The 14,853-nt window shown below is 33.4% G+C and overlaps 1 protein-coding gene across 2 annotated transcripts in view; it reads left to right on the top strand.

Moving 5' to 3' along the window:
- The window catches only part of LOC118190868 (dual specificity protein phosphatase CDC14C-like), a 405,013-nt gene that overhangs the window by 317,385 nt on the left and 72,775 nt on the right, over window positions 1–14,853 (top strand). The gene's annotated exons all lie outside the window — the stretch shown is intronic.

Raw genomic sequence — 14,853 nt, 5'->3', positions numbered from 1 at the left:
CTGGGACTAGAAACTCGAGTCGAACTACCAATGTTTAGTGACTTTTCCACAAGAGCTTTTGAAATTAGGCTGAACAATATATCAAAGAAAATAGAAGATACAGCACACGTAAGAACAAAAGTGGGCTGAACACGTGGAACAAAAGTGTATTTTTATCGCATTCTGATAAAACGACGGTACCTAGAGCCATGAACATTTAAATAACGTAATCTTCCATGGAAGCCCTAATTTGGAATTTGAAATTTGTTTTATTTTCGATTTCATATTTTGTAACACTTCAACGAATTTTTGATTAACAAACTCAACGATTTCAAAGCAAGCAATGGAAACACTATACGAGGGGGGGGGGGGAGAAAATTATCTCTAGCGCCCGAGTCTGTGTATCGGAAATTCTAAGGATATACTCGTTTTAAAATTATTTTCCGGTATTGCTGTTGAACTGAATTTTATAGTTTGACTTCGTAGAATATGATATTTAATACCTAAAGGTAACACACAAAATGTTAAGAAAACGCTCCTTTGGACGTAATCTAAAATCTCAAATCTTTTAGATTTTTGTGATTTTTATAATTTTTTATATTAAAATACTTTATATCAATTTAGATATACTTTAATCCATGGGGCTTTTTAAAGTTTTCATAGTGACTGCATTGAGAAGTTTTAGTATTTTCCGAACTCCGGCTTCCTGCCACTGCGCAATCAGTAACAAAAATCCTTGAAATAATAAGCGTTTTAACAACACTGCAATAGCAGCTGTCATTTTGGAGATAGTTAAGCTTTGTTTCAGTAGATAATAAAAATGGCCTCGATTAACGGGTAACCTTGCACCCACGCGTATAGTTAGTTCAAAATTTATTTTATATAAATTTTGTCGTCTGGCTAATTCAGAGAATTTAAGCACCATTTTCTTCTTGAAACTGTCATTCTTCATATTCAGTCAGTTGGATTTCTTTTGAAAATGTGTTATATAATAATAATTCTACATAATAGCTCCGATTTGGAAGATAAACATCTTTTGTCTATGCACAAGCATGTGAATCGCGAATAAACTCGTGGGCAAAGTTAACAGAATTTGCAAATTATGTCCAGACAGAACAGAATTAACAGAATTTGCAAATGTCCAGGGCTTAATTTCTAAGATTAGAAGTGCCGGAGCCCTATGAAAGACCGTCAGCAAAGAGGAACAAGAGTAAATAAATAAATAAAATGAAAATTGAACTCATTAATAATTTTAAAATTAAATAGTTAATTATTATCAAATTAATTAATTAATTAATGTTTATAAATTTTTATTTAATCAATAATTACTATATAATTAATTGATTATAATTTAATTGATAATTATTAGATAATTAATTACTATTTATTTAAATAATTAAAAATTGAAGTAATTAAATAATCAAATTAAATAAAATGTAAAGAGATAAATTGAAATATAATAAGCGGTTTTTAATATAATTTTATTGTTAAAATAAAATTTTCGAGATAAAATTTCTACTGAAATCGTGATTCAGTTACAGAAAAGAAGTGCCGCAGCTTTCTTATTCAGGACTCCGGTGCGTTCTGGCTAGAATAATGATTTATTACAAAAACTAAGAAGCATCGAAGCCGAAATCCGGTGGGTTCCGGCCCAATTTAAGCTCTGATTGTAGGAGGGAAGGAAGTTCTTTTATCATCACAAAAATTAAATGTACCTAAGGTATAGCTGATGAAAATTCCAGGGCGAAACAGCATGAGGGTATGAGTGGGTGGAAACAAAAAATGAGGGGAAGCTTGGTAAGAGAGAATGTTCTCTTTGACCGCGGCTCTCTGCTGATATAATTATAGCGATCAAGCAGATGTGTGTCAGGAGTAAAATAAAACCTGAATCTGACTCCTAAGGATGAATGTAAAGTTGCTGGTTACGCTCGCCCCCCATCAGTGGATACTGTGGGAAGACGATGTATAAGACCGTGCTTGAGCATTTTATCTAGTAATCCGTATTTCACTCTTATTGTAGTCGCTGATACTTAACGCACATTTAATAACACACATTTTCCTTCCTGCGAGGATAACTAACTGTAAGCATCGATAGCAATACACTATATACGATGGCATGGCGAGAAATTTACGCGTTATTAAACAAATTTCCCCAAATTTATTGCCCTTCTTAAAGGGAAAGGTTTCCGCATGTGAGTGAGGGGACTTTACTTGAACGTCTCATGTTCTCATGAGTTCGTATGTCTAGGGAAATAGAGTATTGCAAGGCCTGCTTATTGTTAAACTAAAACGTTAGGAATTCTAATTTTTTTTTTCCTTGTGGTTCATTTTTATAAAAAAGAAGTACCGGAGGTCATCTTCTTTAGGGCTCCGGTGCGCTCCGGCTACAATTGTTACGGGGGGGGGCTAAACGCCTTCAATTGTGATAAACTCTTGTTCTCTCCTCCTGTGTCCTAACAATGAAGATCCTTAGCGATTCCTGACTTCAGCTTATCTGCTCTTTCATCTACTTTAGCGACTGCTTCTCTCTTATTTATTTCATTCTTATGAACGATGATGTGGAGGTAATTGCAATTAATTACAAAGGTACTCCGTAATCCAAATGCCTTGGTCCTTGGTCCGGAGGCGGGCTCCGGTGGGCTCCGGGGCAATTTAAGCACTGCGTCACAGCACTGGATGGATGGATTCCTTCAGCAATATAAACTGTCTCTGAGAAGATCGACAACGCTGTTCAAGTTGGAAGAGAGGAATATTATTAAGCGTGAACTTGCAATTTTTTTTCTGGTATCAAATACTTTTCTAAATATCAACTCTCCAACATGATTGTTCTGGGCAAAACTAGAGTATTTATGCGTCAAGAATCTGAAATAACAATTGATGAGAGAGTTCCTTGTCAATCCACATTTCCTCCAAGTTCTGAGAGTGTATGTGGTTTAGAGTGTGTGTGCTATGTGTATGTGGTCCAAAGGCTGAGAGTGTGGGGTATTTTGATAAATTGTCTGAATGGAAAGAAAGTTTTGCCTCCAATCGGCAAAAAACTACATCGGCCGATAGAATTACTATCGGCAAGAAATGTAAGACTGAATTTATTTCAGACGTTTCTGTTGTTGAAACCGAAACAGCTTGTTGCGCACAGGGAAGGAAGTGGGTCGATTTAAAGCTACCATTTGTCTTGCAAGGTAATTAAAAATGTCTGCTTTTTTTTGGGGGGATGGAATTCAGCCGTCACCCACTGCAATAAAGACTTCAATCCAATGAAACAACGAATAATGATCCAATGAATCCTTCAATCCAATGAATAGTGATTCTAGCAAGAATAGCTTAAAACTCTTGATATTGCAATTCATTCAAGGAACATAAGGAAATCATTGACTACATTGAAAATACAATAGAGGGAAATGAGGATGGAAACTTTGTGAAGCCTAACCTGCAAAAGATTGTTACTTCATGGGATAAAATCAATGACAGATGTGTAACCACTGCATTCAGAGTAAGCATATGGATAAGAAATTCTCAGTTAAGGAGAACTATTGTGGTCTCCATTAGAGATTAAGGCTAACAGATTTGCAGGAAATGGAGTCATCAGAAATTTAAGACGGAATTTAGTATTTGTGGCTTTTCTGTGATATTCCAGAAGAAGATAACAAGACTGCACTTAATTAAATGTATATTTTTGTATATGTATGAATATATAAGTATAATTGTTTAAGTAAATTGTAAAGAACAATTGCAAACAAAAAGTTACGGACGCTTTTTAAATCACTCAAATGAACTACAAGTTCTCCAGATGAATGAATTCGATAATTTTAAAAATTAACAACTATTTATTCAATTAAAATGCAGCCTCAAATTAGCATTGCTAACATAAACAACATAAAAAAAAAGCTGAGAAACACTGCGTTCTAAACATTACGTTAAAAAACGGAAAAAGATTTTTATTAATAACAATAATAATCGTTGCCATTTTAATAACAAAAAAGTAATAATAAAAACATAAGCTGAAAATCATAAGTGAAGTAGTAGTTCAGTTAAAATAACGAATAATAATCGTTGCCATTTTAATAACAAAAAAGTAATAATAAAAACATAAGCTGAAAATCATAAGTGAAGTAGTAGTTCAGTTAAAATAACGATATTAATTATTGTACAATCTTTAACATAAATGTAGATTGTTGTGCCTGGAAAATTAAGATATTTTTTGAAAATAAACCCTAGTGAACTTTCTAGAGCAAAATTTAAGGTAAGACCTGGTTTTATTTTCGAAGGAATATGGTAATCTGATTGTTGGAGTTCAATAATTCCATTTATTCAGACTAAATAAAAGAAATAGGCTTAAGTTAACCAGATAATCTACTGATTTCTTAAAATAATAGAATGTTTATTTTGAATAATCGAGCTTTCCAAACACTCAGTTTTAATGTGAAACTGCAAATTACATTCTAGTAATCTAGGAAACATTTCTATGTTAAATTCTTAGAATCGTATTTTAAATGGAAAGCGGAAGTAATAACTGTGACAATTTGTATTGAGATTACAAAATGGTTAATATTAAATAAACGAAAATAAATGCAAGTGCCATCAGTTTGTGGACTTTGTTGTTTTGTGGCGCCATCTGTAGCTGTTAAAAAGAATCATTTACTGGTGGAAGACGCTGCTTTTAGTAAGATTTTTGCTCTGTTAATGTCGAAACCCATACTAAGAACTTTTCCATTAGTTGTATACGATCCAAACGATCAAATAAAAGTGCATTTCGACACCAAACAATGTCTTTTCTAATCAAAGCCGCCAGAAATGTTAAGGTAAAAATGGAATTATTGAAGAGTTAAATGTCAATTCAAATTATCCTGTGTATCAGATTTTAAATCGTAATGAAGTCATATAGTTAAACAAAATACAATAAAGAGAAATTATGGAATTGAAATTATGGAAAATACTTTTTATGATAATGATCCAGTGATGAAACAATCAAATTTTAAAATGTTTAAAAACAGAAAATTTAAGCTGAAGCGAAAAGAAGCTTTTATTCAATTCATTTTTATTCACGAAAATAATTCACAATATGGCGTACACATGGAAGAACATTCTGTTGAATCAAAAACCACTAGTAGATATTTTTGTTGATAATAAAAAGACTTTTATAACAGTGACTCTTTGAAACGACCACTGTGTAAAAAAACTAACTCTGAAAACGCCCAGTTTTTTTCTGGATTGGCAACAAGAAAAAATATAAATAAAAAGAAGTTCACTTTGATGTTGTAACTTTAACGTCTTCATTTATTATTGTGAATTTATGCTTAATCCATTCTGGAATTATCATTTTAGTTATTAAATTATTTCATGTATATAAGCGTACTCAGCATATCGTCCATAACACCGGTATTTCTGAGAACATAAATAAACATCGATACTGAAATTGATCTCTCCAAGATAATCCTTTGTAGAGATTAACTAAATCGTCTGGGATTCTGCATAATCGTCTTAGAGAGGATTCGCTGTAATAAGACCTCAACTAAGGCATGTTATGTATTTTACAAGAGTTGAAACCAGCTAATGTCATTATTGTTCGAAGAAACTTTAAGAAGGAAAAATGTTCCTGCCGGTTTAGAACAAATTTTACATAATTTTTTGAATTACCCAAACATTTGCGAATTTTTTAACGTTTTATGTGTTGCCTTTCTTTATTAAATATCATTTTCTTCACGCTTAAACATAAAAGACAATTTAACAGCTATATCGCGAAATATTTAAAAAGAGTATATCTTTAGAATTTCCGATACACAGTCTCGCGAACTGGAGATAAAAATTTTCTTTGAAATCGTTGTGTTTCTTAATCAAAAACTCATAAAGGCTTTACAAAATATGAAATAGATAATAAAACAAATTCCAAATTTGGGCTTTCAGATGCCCATATTCGGGTGTAGAAGTACGTTATTCAAAATTGGATAGCTCTAGGTACCTTTATTTTATCACAATACGAGAAACAGACATACATTTATGCAGATTTTTCATTATTTAATTTCTTTAAATATAATACAGGGTGATAATATGAGTGGCAACAACTTGAAAAGTGAAACGCCGTTTATAGTGAAACTCCACAAAACGGCAAAACGAAATTTATACCCCTTCTGAGCTTTTGGGATAAAATGAACTTTCTTTGGAAAATAAAAATTACACACAATTAAACAGATAATTATAAAGACACTGTGGAATTCATTTAAATTTAATAAGTATTTATTTTAATTACCAGTAATTTAACACAACTTACATTATTTGTTGTTATTAATTTAATAAAAAGTTCTAAAATCTATAAGCTTTTCAATATTCTTTTAATCATACATTTTTAAAACGCAATCTAGTATGTACTATGTCAACTATTAATTTTAAAAGCTGCGGTATTCGTATATATCTTTTTCATGATTTAAAATTAATGTATTTACACGAGCTAAATTTATTTAAGAGTGCTGATAAAAGTTACCTTGATGATGATGTATAAATTTAGCAGCATTTAGCTTTCTGAGCTTTAAGTATTTCTGTGGTAAATTTCAATAGAACATACATCAGAAAGAAATAAAAAAAAAAAAAAAAAAAAGCAGATAAATAATATTTGATGGCGAACATGTTTAATTAGTTTAACACGATCAAAGCCAGGTGACTGTCTCACGATGTTATGTGCATTATTCAATGATATTCGAAATTTATGTAAGGACTCATAAAATAGACTTTATTCCGATGACATGGACGCATCACATTACCTTTTTAAAAAAACATTTTGCTTGTTAAAACTTAGTAATATGTTATTCTTTAGCAAGCGTAATATTTCTTGCTTGTCAGATCCCTAGAAAGCTAAAAGACGTTATATAGTGTTCATGCAAAATATTTTAATTAAAGAAAGCTTCATAAATTTAATTTAGTAAATACCTTTAATATATGAGGCATGAAACTAATTTGCTAAATACCAAATTAAATTTTCTGTTGCAGTTAATTTAATTGAAGAAGAAATTACATGTGTTTGAAAGGAAAGCTTAATTTTGTTTCAGCATAATCAGTATTTGCTATGCCTTTTTAAACTTTATTTAATTGATAGTATTACGAATTTTGCATATATATATACATGTAAAATTAAAAAAAAATTTGATGTGTACACCACATGACTTCCTTGTACGGAATATTAAATTATACCCATTTTTTCTTGCATTTCATTTAAACGTATTGGATTGAATTAAATCTGCTTCGCCGACAGCGCATAAACCACAACAGAATAAATGCATTCTTTAAAATTCACTCTATTTGTTTATCATAGCGACACTCTGGCGCTAGGTTCACTTAAAAGTGTTATATTTCGTTCATAATATAACTCAGAATGCACAAAATTTATATCATTTAAAGAATTATCTAATCGTTGCCACATGTTCTATTCAAATACTATAATAAAGCTAGAACGATGTATAAAAGAAATTAAGCAAACAAAACCAAAAAGAAACAGTTTTTCACAGACGATTGAGTATTTCTCATTCCACTAATTCAGTTCTCACTTCGCGACAAGGCAAAAATACATAAAAAGTCAAAATATCTGTATTAGAAATTACAAAGTAAATCTTAAACACTTATTTCCTCGAAAAAATTCCAGAAAAAATTAAGCATGAGTTAAATAATAAATGAAGGCGTGATCTTTGTTGTTGCGTAGCTAAGTTTCTCTAGATTGGCAACAAATCCACTATCCTGCCGTTTCAAATGTAAACAAGGAATGGCCGCCATCAAAACTATTATTAGGCTTAGCGGCACTTAAACAACTTAAAATTGTTGATAATTCTAAAAATATTGCATAGAGATTTACTAAAGGCATAAAAACCTTAACCTGAAGATAAGAACAATTTAAGTCAAGCATTTTAAAGCCAAAAATGTACAATTTACAAACATATAAGAGTAAAGAAACTGAGATCACTGAACCGGGTAACAGAGTGGATATATATATAAATGTATTTATATACGTTTGGGTCGTCCGATTGCAACCAAAATACGAGGTGCCCATCTACATGTTATAGCAGTCCGATATACAAAATTTCAACGTTCTGAGGCTACTCGTTTTTGAGTTATGCGAGATACGTACGTACGTACGTTCGTACAGACGCCACGAAAAATTTTCTTCAGAATTCGTTTTAAAGCAGTTTTATAATTTTTTTGGAGGAAAAAAGTATTTTATTCTGTCCTTACGTACAGATATCATGCAAAAACATCGTTAAATTGCATTCGATAGCGGCTTTCGTTGAAATATGCGGCCTGAAACTTTTCGAGATTACAATACTTCCTTTTTACTTCATACTAGGAAGTAAAAACGATGGCTTTACTCTATGCGAACTGTCTCTCAGAAGACCAACAACGCTGTTCAAGTTGGAAGTTTTGACTGTTCGCAGGGCTGATATTCAAGCATGTACCTTTGCAATGGCAGCTCAGTTAGGGCATATTCCCAGAGGAATTCGAAGCATCACACTCTGGATGAATGGATTCCTTCAGCAATATGAACTGTCTCTCAGAAGACCAACAACGCTGTTCATGTTGGAAGTTTTGAGTGTTCACAGCGCTGATATTCAAGCATGTACCTTTGCAATGGCAGCTCAGTTAGGGCATATTCCCAGAGGAATTCAAAGTATCACACTCTGGATGGATGGATTCCTTCAGCATTATGAACTGTCTCTCAGAAGACCAACAACGCTGTTCAAGTTGGAAGTTTTGACTGTTCGCAGGGCTGATCAAGCATTAAATTTTGCAGTGGCTCCTTAGTTAAGGCATATTCCCAGAAGAGTCACAGCAGGGCTTAATTTCCAAGATTAGAAGTACCGGAGTCCTATGGAAGACCATCAGCGAAGACGAACAAGAGCAAAGTTGCTCTATGCGAACAAGCCACCTCTAGTTAACTTTCCGCAATTTCAAGATCTCCCCCCCTCCTCCAGACCAGTACTTTCGAGAAATTTCCAGCCTATTACGTAATCGCTTCTATAAATAGAGAACTCGCGCCATTTTGCGCTTTCACCCTCTGCTATTAAGACCTATGCTGTTGCTCACATTTGCATTCCTTTGTTAGAATATTATGACGATTGAATTTTATTTAGTAAAGAGTGATAATATGCCTTTCAATTGAATAAAGATGTGGAATCAAAATAGTTAACTTCTTCTGTGTCATCATTTCTGCCAAGCTTCATTCGTGTACCCAACTGCCAAAATATTACAGCTTATTAATTAGCCGGTAGGATATTTTCTGCGTGGAAAAAGCTCCTCTGGATTTATTCTTCTAAATTCATCTTCTACCAGTCTACCGTATAGCGGTTCGAGGACATCAAGTGTAAGTCATCTGCGAATCTTCTTGTGCTTTGCTTTTCTTCGTCAGCTACGAAATGTGGTGCTTCAAATCTGAGTTTTGTGCAAACTGATTATTGGTGCTTCAAAAATGCAGACAACGCAAGAATCAATAGCCACTATCGACGCAACAAAATTCCAATTTGCTTTTTTTGATGGATCCAAAAGTGATATTCCTGTGGATAATTACATTGCCTGAAAACGCAAAAAATATTCAAGATAAGGACAAACCGCTGAGTGCCTGAGAGGAAGAAAGCGATCTCTCTGACGCAAAATGGCGCGAGTTCTCTATTTATAGAAGCGGTTACGTAATAGGCTGGACTGTTCTCGAAAGTACTGGTCTGGGGGGAGATCGTGAAATTGCGGAAAGTTAACTAGAGGTGGCTTGTTGGCATAGAGCTAAGCCATCGTGTTTTTTATACGAGTATTTTACATTTCGGCCTCTTGTTTTTGAGGAGGGTTTAAAAGATGTGGAATCAAAACAATTAACTTCTTCTGTGTTATCATTTCGGCCAAACTCTATTTGTGTGCCCGACTGCCAAAATATTTCTTATATATATAAATATCTGCTAATGAAATTAGAGGTTAAACTGTAGTAGCTTTTGAATAAGGCAATCTAAAATGCCTCAAGAGATGGCGCTCTTTCGGAAAAATACGTTTTCAGGGACAATTTGCCCCTGGGCATTTCAGGGGCTTTGAGGTAAAGAGCTACCTCGGTAAATTGGACCAAGCTGGTGATGGTTTTCGCGATTAATTTTTGTCACGAAATTTGGCAAAAAATTTCTAGAAGTCGCCAAACTTAGCGACATTTGGGTCTGGTTCCTCTATAACTAATTGATACTGTAACTGAAGAACTGTGATTTATACCTATATGTAACTGTTACCGTATTCGGCCGTTAAATGTAACTTTAACCGTTTCCAGTAATTTCGATAAATGGAAGGTACTAGAGAATTTTCGGCGGTCCAGGGAAAACTATATAAGACCGGAGAGAGTATCAGCTCCAAGTTTTTAATTCAGCTCTGACTTTGAAGTGTCGAGAGCTCTGTCCTTTTAGATGTGTTTTGCACTACGTTGTGTTTAACGTTCTTAGCAGTCTGAAGTGTAACTGATTCTGTTCTGTCATACTGAGAAGAGCTATACGAGTGCTTTTGTGAAAAGTTCCAGTGTTGTAACTGTAACGTGTTCTTTTGGGAAAATAAATTTTATCAAGCTATCTTTTTTCTGTGTGCTTTCAATCTATTACAAATCCGTACGCACGCAATAATAGTTTTTAAGATCTGCCATTTCTAATTAATTTTCTTCTGATATATTTGTTCCTGTAGCAAAATAATAGCCCTATTGGATAGTGTAAATATAAATAAAATATAAATTTTCTTGATAACGTCAGTCAGTAATGAAGTGACGACAACAATAATTTGCAGGTATAGATTTACATAATACCGGTCGAAGAGATAAGACCAACTGGTAGTCCAGTTGGGCTTCAAATTCTGGTGAAGGGGCTGGCTGCATGGATGTGTTCGTGATTTTGCATATGTGTTACGTGGATATGGGCGAGTTTTCCTTAGAAAGATCATCCACCAAGGCATCCCTTCATTTAGGAAAATTAGTCCTAGTGCACTCTGCCATTATGTAGTAAATCCAAACTCCAAATTCATGTATACGTTTTCCTACTCTATGAAAGAAGAATCTCTATGCAAAATTGAAACAATACAGGATGAATCTGAACAAGTGATAGGAGGCAGCTATACAAGCAATATTCGTCATAGAATGTATGATTGGAACGCAAGTGGTGAGAAGTTAAAGGGTAGTTTTCCACTGTCGCATTTAAAGACTTAGCACAGGAACGAGAGGAGATTCTGCAGAAAACATTCTATTAACAGAGCTTGCTCATAGAAACGTCATGCGGGCCCAGCGCTTAACGTACGCGTGTAGGTCCTTTGGGTACAAATCCCTGCCACCTCTTGTTCGAATAGCTGGCAGTGTGGACAGCCGCCATTACATTTCTGAAGTGTCAAAGGCCTATCTTCGAGGCTTTATTGACGCCATTTTCAAACAAGACAAAGTGTGATCGCATGTTGTTTGTGCTGTCTTAACGTTCCATGATACAGAGGGGATTCAACCATTGCTCTGACCAGCACGTTCTCCAGAGCTTTCACTCATTGAGAACATTTGGTCAAGGTTTGCTGTGAGACTGACAGACAATCCTTTGCGAGTCACTATGATTGATGACCCCTGGCACAGAGATGAAGCCTCATAGAGTGAAGTACCCGAATTGGTTATTCAAGCTCAGTTCGTTTCGATGGCCAGCCGAATTTCAACCGTTGTTGCTGCCAGCGTTAGGAGCTCTGTGTACTGAATTCTGCACACTGCGCACCCAAAATCACGTGCAAATTTAATCCTTCCTTCCTTTATACTGTATATAAATAATAAGTAAGATATGCTATTCGCTTTCCTTCCTAATGTAGCAATTTTAATGGCCAGCAGTGTATTTGTTTCAACAAAGATCATAAGAATTGCTCTCAGTGGATGACTTTTCCATATATACTGGATTGTTTCTTTCTTGATTCTAAAGTTTTCTATACTGAATTTCTATGCAAATTATTACTTTTAATGTCATAATTGATCAGCAATGAAAACATATGCTGTTTTAGCAATTATTAGTTTCATCACGACAGCAAAGTATTTTCGATTTCAAATTACATTGCTTTCAAGGTTGAAATAATAATTTGTACGATATTGAATTCTTTATCATTTGCATCATTCTACTTTTCTTTAGTATTGGTTGATACATACGAATTGCAACTGTCATCTTTAAATGCTCTTGTTATACTGAGTAAGACTGTTACTCAGCCAGCTTCTAATCTAAAAACATTTTGTTATAGTTTGCTTTCACATAACCTTGAAGAAATTCATTCTTGCGGTGGAAAGTTCTGAAGATTTTTGCATATTTCACCTCTGTTTTGTGGTTTCAACTGAATTTATAACAGATCAGTTTCAAGATTTATAACTGAATTGCTTCCTTTTCTGTCTCTTCTTAAATTTATCATTTTCTAATAAAATGCCTTATTTACTGCTATACGCATTCCATGTAACAAAAGGAACAATCGTCATGCAGGCCAAGCGCTTGACGTACACTTGTAGGTCCACATATCATTATTAGCTATCATGATGGGGGGTGAACTAAATACTTAGTTTCATATTTCCACTACGAAGGCAGGGCTGGCGTTAGGGGTTTTGCCTCTAAGATAGGTGCACACTTTAGGAGTTGTAAATGTTGCTTAAATTCTAAAAAGTTTGTTGTTTGGTGCTTTTTTTTAAATTCTGAATATTCTGCCGCCATCGCCGTTCGGTGCAATCGTACAGGTTTCCACGGCTCGGTTCCCTAGGCAGGTAAATTTCATGCAATGATATTCAAAAATTAATTAACAAATATCTCTGTAACATAATATGTGCAACTGTATTTATATATATATGATACAGTTTTCACTGGGATGTCAGTTATGCTTAGTTATGTCAGTCGATATATAAAGTAAATTATTAACAGCTCTAGAAATAAAATAAAATTTTAATTCAAGAATAAGATCTCGTTTTTACCTTGGTGATGATAAATTAGAGTCAATTACTAAAACTCGATATCTGAGTATAAACTTGAATTGCCATTAGTAGATGCATTTCCATACAGGGGGATACAACACCAAGAGAATTAGAAAATTAGACTTTTATATATTTCATACATGTCTAAGCATTTAACATCAGTCTGAAATTCTATTTGAATGCCTTTTCTTCTGGAACACAATGAAACCATATCACTGTTATGATAGTTGTTCAAATTTTAAAAAGACTTTAGACAAAAAGTTGTGCGGATAAAAAAATAATTCATTCTGGCGAATAACTCAGGCAAGATTACGAAGGACTACATAGTTGTCCGCTTTTTAAACAACCGGAAGTTTGCAATAAGGTGGTTTGTTCGCCTTAGCAGTGTCATAATTTAACTCTGGTTCTCCACCAATGAAAAGTGTTGTGCGGTTGATGTTGTTTATGTTAAAAATGTATGTCACGCGGTTGTATCAAAGAATATTCTTTGGTTATATCTCAGCCAGCGCCTTTTTCAAAAGCTTTACCCGCTTCGTTATTTTTTGTTACCTTTCCAAAGCAGGACAAAGGTGTACAATTAAAATTGCTTAACACGCTTTTTATAATCCTGCATAGCTGTATGTATTTTTTAATATCGGAATTCAATATTCATCATTGCATACTTTAATAATGTGTTCGTAATATTCTTGAAACTGACTTACGATTTATTTTTTGATTATTTTATAGCAAACAGTTTCATGTTTAACATATAACCAAATATTTTTGTATATTTATTTCGGTGAAGCTGTAATTCATCGATGTTATGCAAAATAAACATTGTATTTTAGGTCAGTATTTATATTACCTTGTGTGCATATTGAAAATGTAAACTAATACGCGCTATTTAAGTTGGTATTATTTTCATTAAAATTTTTTTTCAAACTTTAATATAAAATAAAGGTATGCTTTTTATACTTTATTTCTTTTCAGGTCTCATTCTATTAGCATTTCTTGCATTCACCATATTTGTGTAAAAGAATAAAATAATATGCGAAGTATTCAAAAAAATTTGCTTATCTGTATATCCTCTGTCTCTTAAAATTCCATTTTATCATATATGGTATTTTCAAAGCTATGTAAACATACATTAAAATTATTTTAAATTTGTATTATGAGTGGTATTAGTATTCTAGATACTTCTTTGATCATTAAATTTTCAAGATTTAAATTAAGAGTGTGACACCAGATCCTGTGTAACCTCTGCTACCGCCCTAGGCAGCAGAATAAAGGGGGCAAAAGTTTTAGAATTTAGAAAAAATCGAACAAATTTAGGGATATGCAAAATTTTTAGAATTTTAGACGCATGAGACAGGCAGAACTGCAAAATTTTTAGAATTTAGGAAGGCACTTGACAGCAAAATTTGGCACCTACAGCATCTGCACCACTTAGCAAACTGTCTTAATATCTGCCCTGGTTCTATTTTGCATAATTGTGAGGACAGTAGTTGTGATTGAAAGTACTTAATACAAATAGAGGGAGCTTGTTTGTATAGCAGAAACTTCTAGGTAAATTGCATCTGAAGGGGGGGGATAGGAAACACTTTTTCTCAGAAGTATAGATAGCACTCTGATTATGTGCTCTAACTAAATGATCTGATCTCTATATAAAAATGGCTACAGTATTGTAGTATCACATTTGTTTTATAATATTTATTATAGCTACATATAAGAAATGCAGATGCTATATAGATTTTTATTAAATGAATAAGGTTTTATGGAATTATAAAATTCATAAACTGACTTGTGTATTTCTTGGTATAAATGTAAAATACATGCGTATTATTAAATTTGTGTAGAGAAGCATTTTTGTGGTAACTACTTCTGAAAGACAAAGTTGTCCAGAAATATAGCAAGTCATCTTATGTTTGTAAAATTTTTCATATACTTGT

The sequence above is a fragment of the Stegodyphus dumicola genome, chromosome 3, assembly GCF_044657685.1.
Source record: "Stegodyphus dumicola isolate Sdum_Otavi_A_Nest chromosome 3, ASM4465768v1".
Lineage (NCBI taxonomy): Eukaryota > Metazoa > Arthropoda > Arachnida > Araneae > Eresidae > Stegodyphus > Stegodyphus dumicola.
The sequence above is the reverse complement of the archived record's forward strand: the minus strand, read 5'-3'. Positions and strand labels throughout refer to the sequence as shown.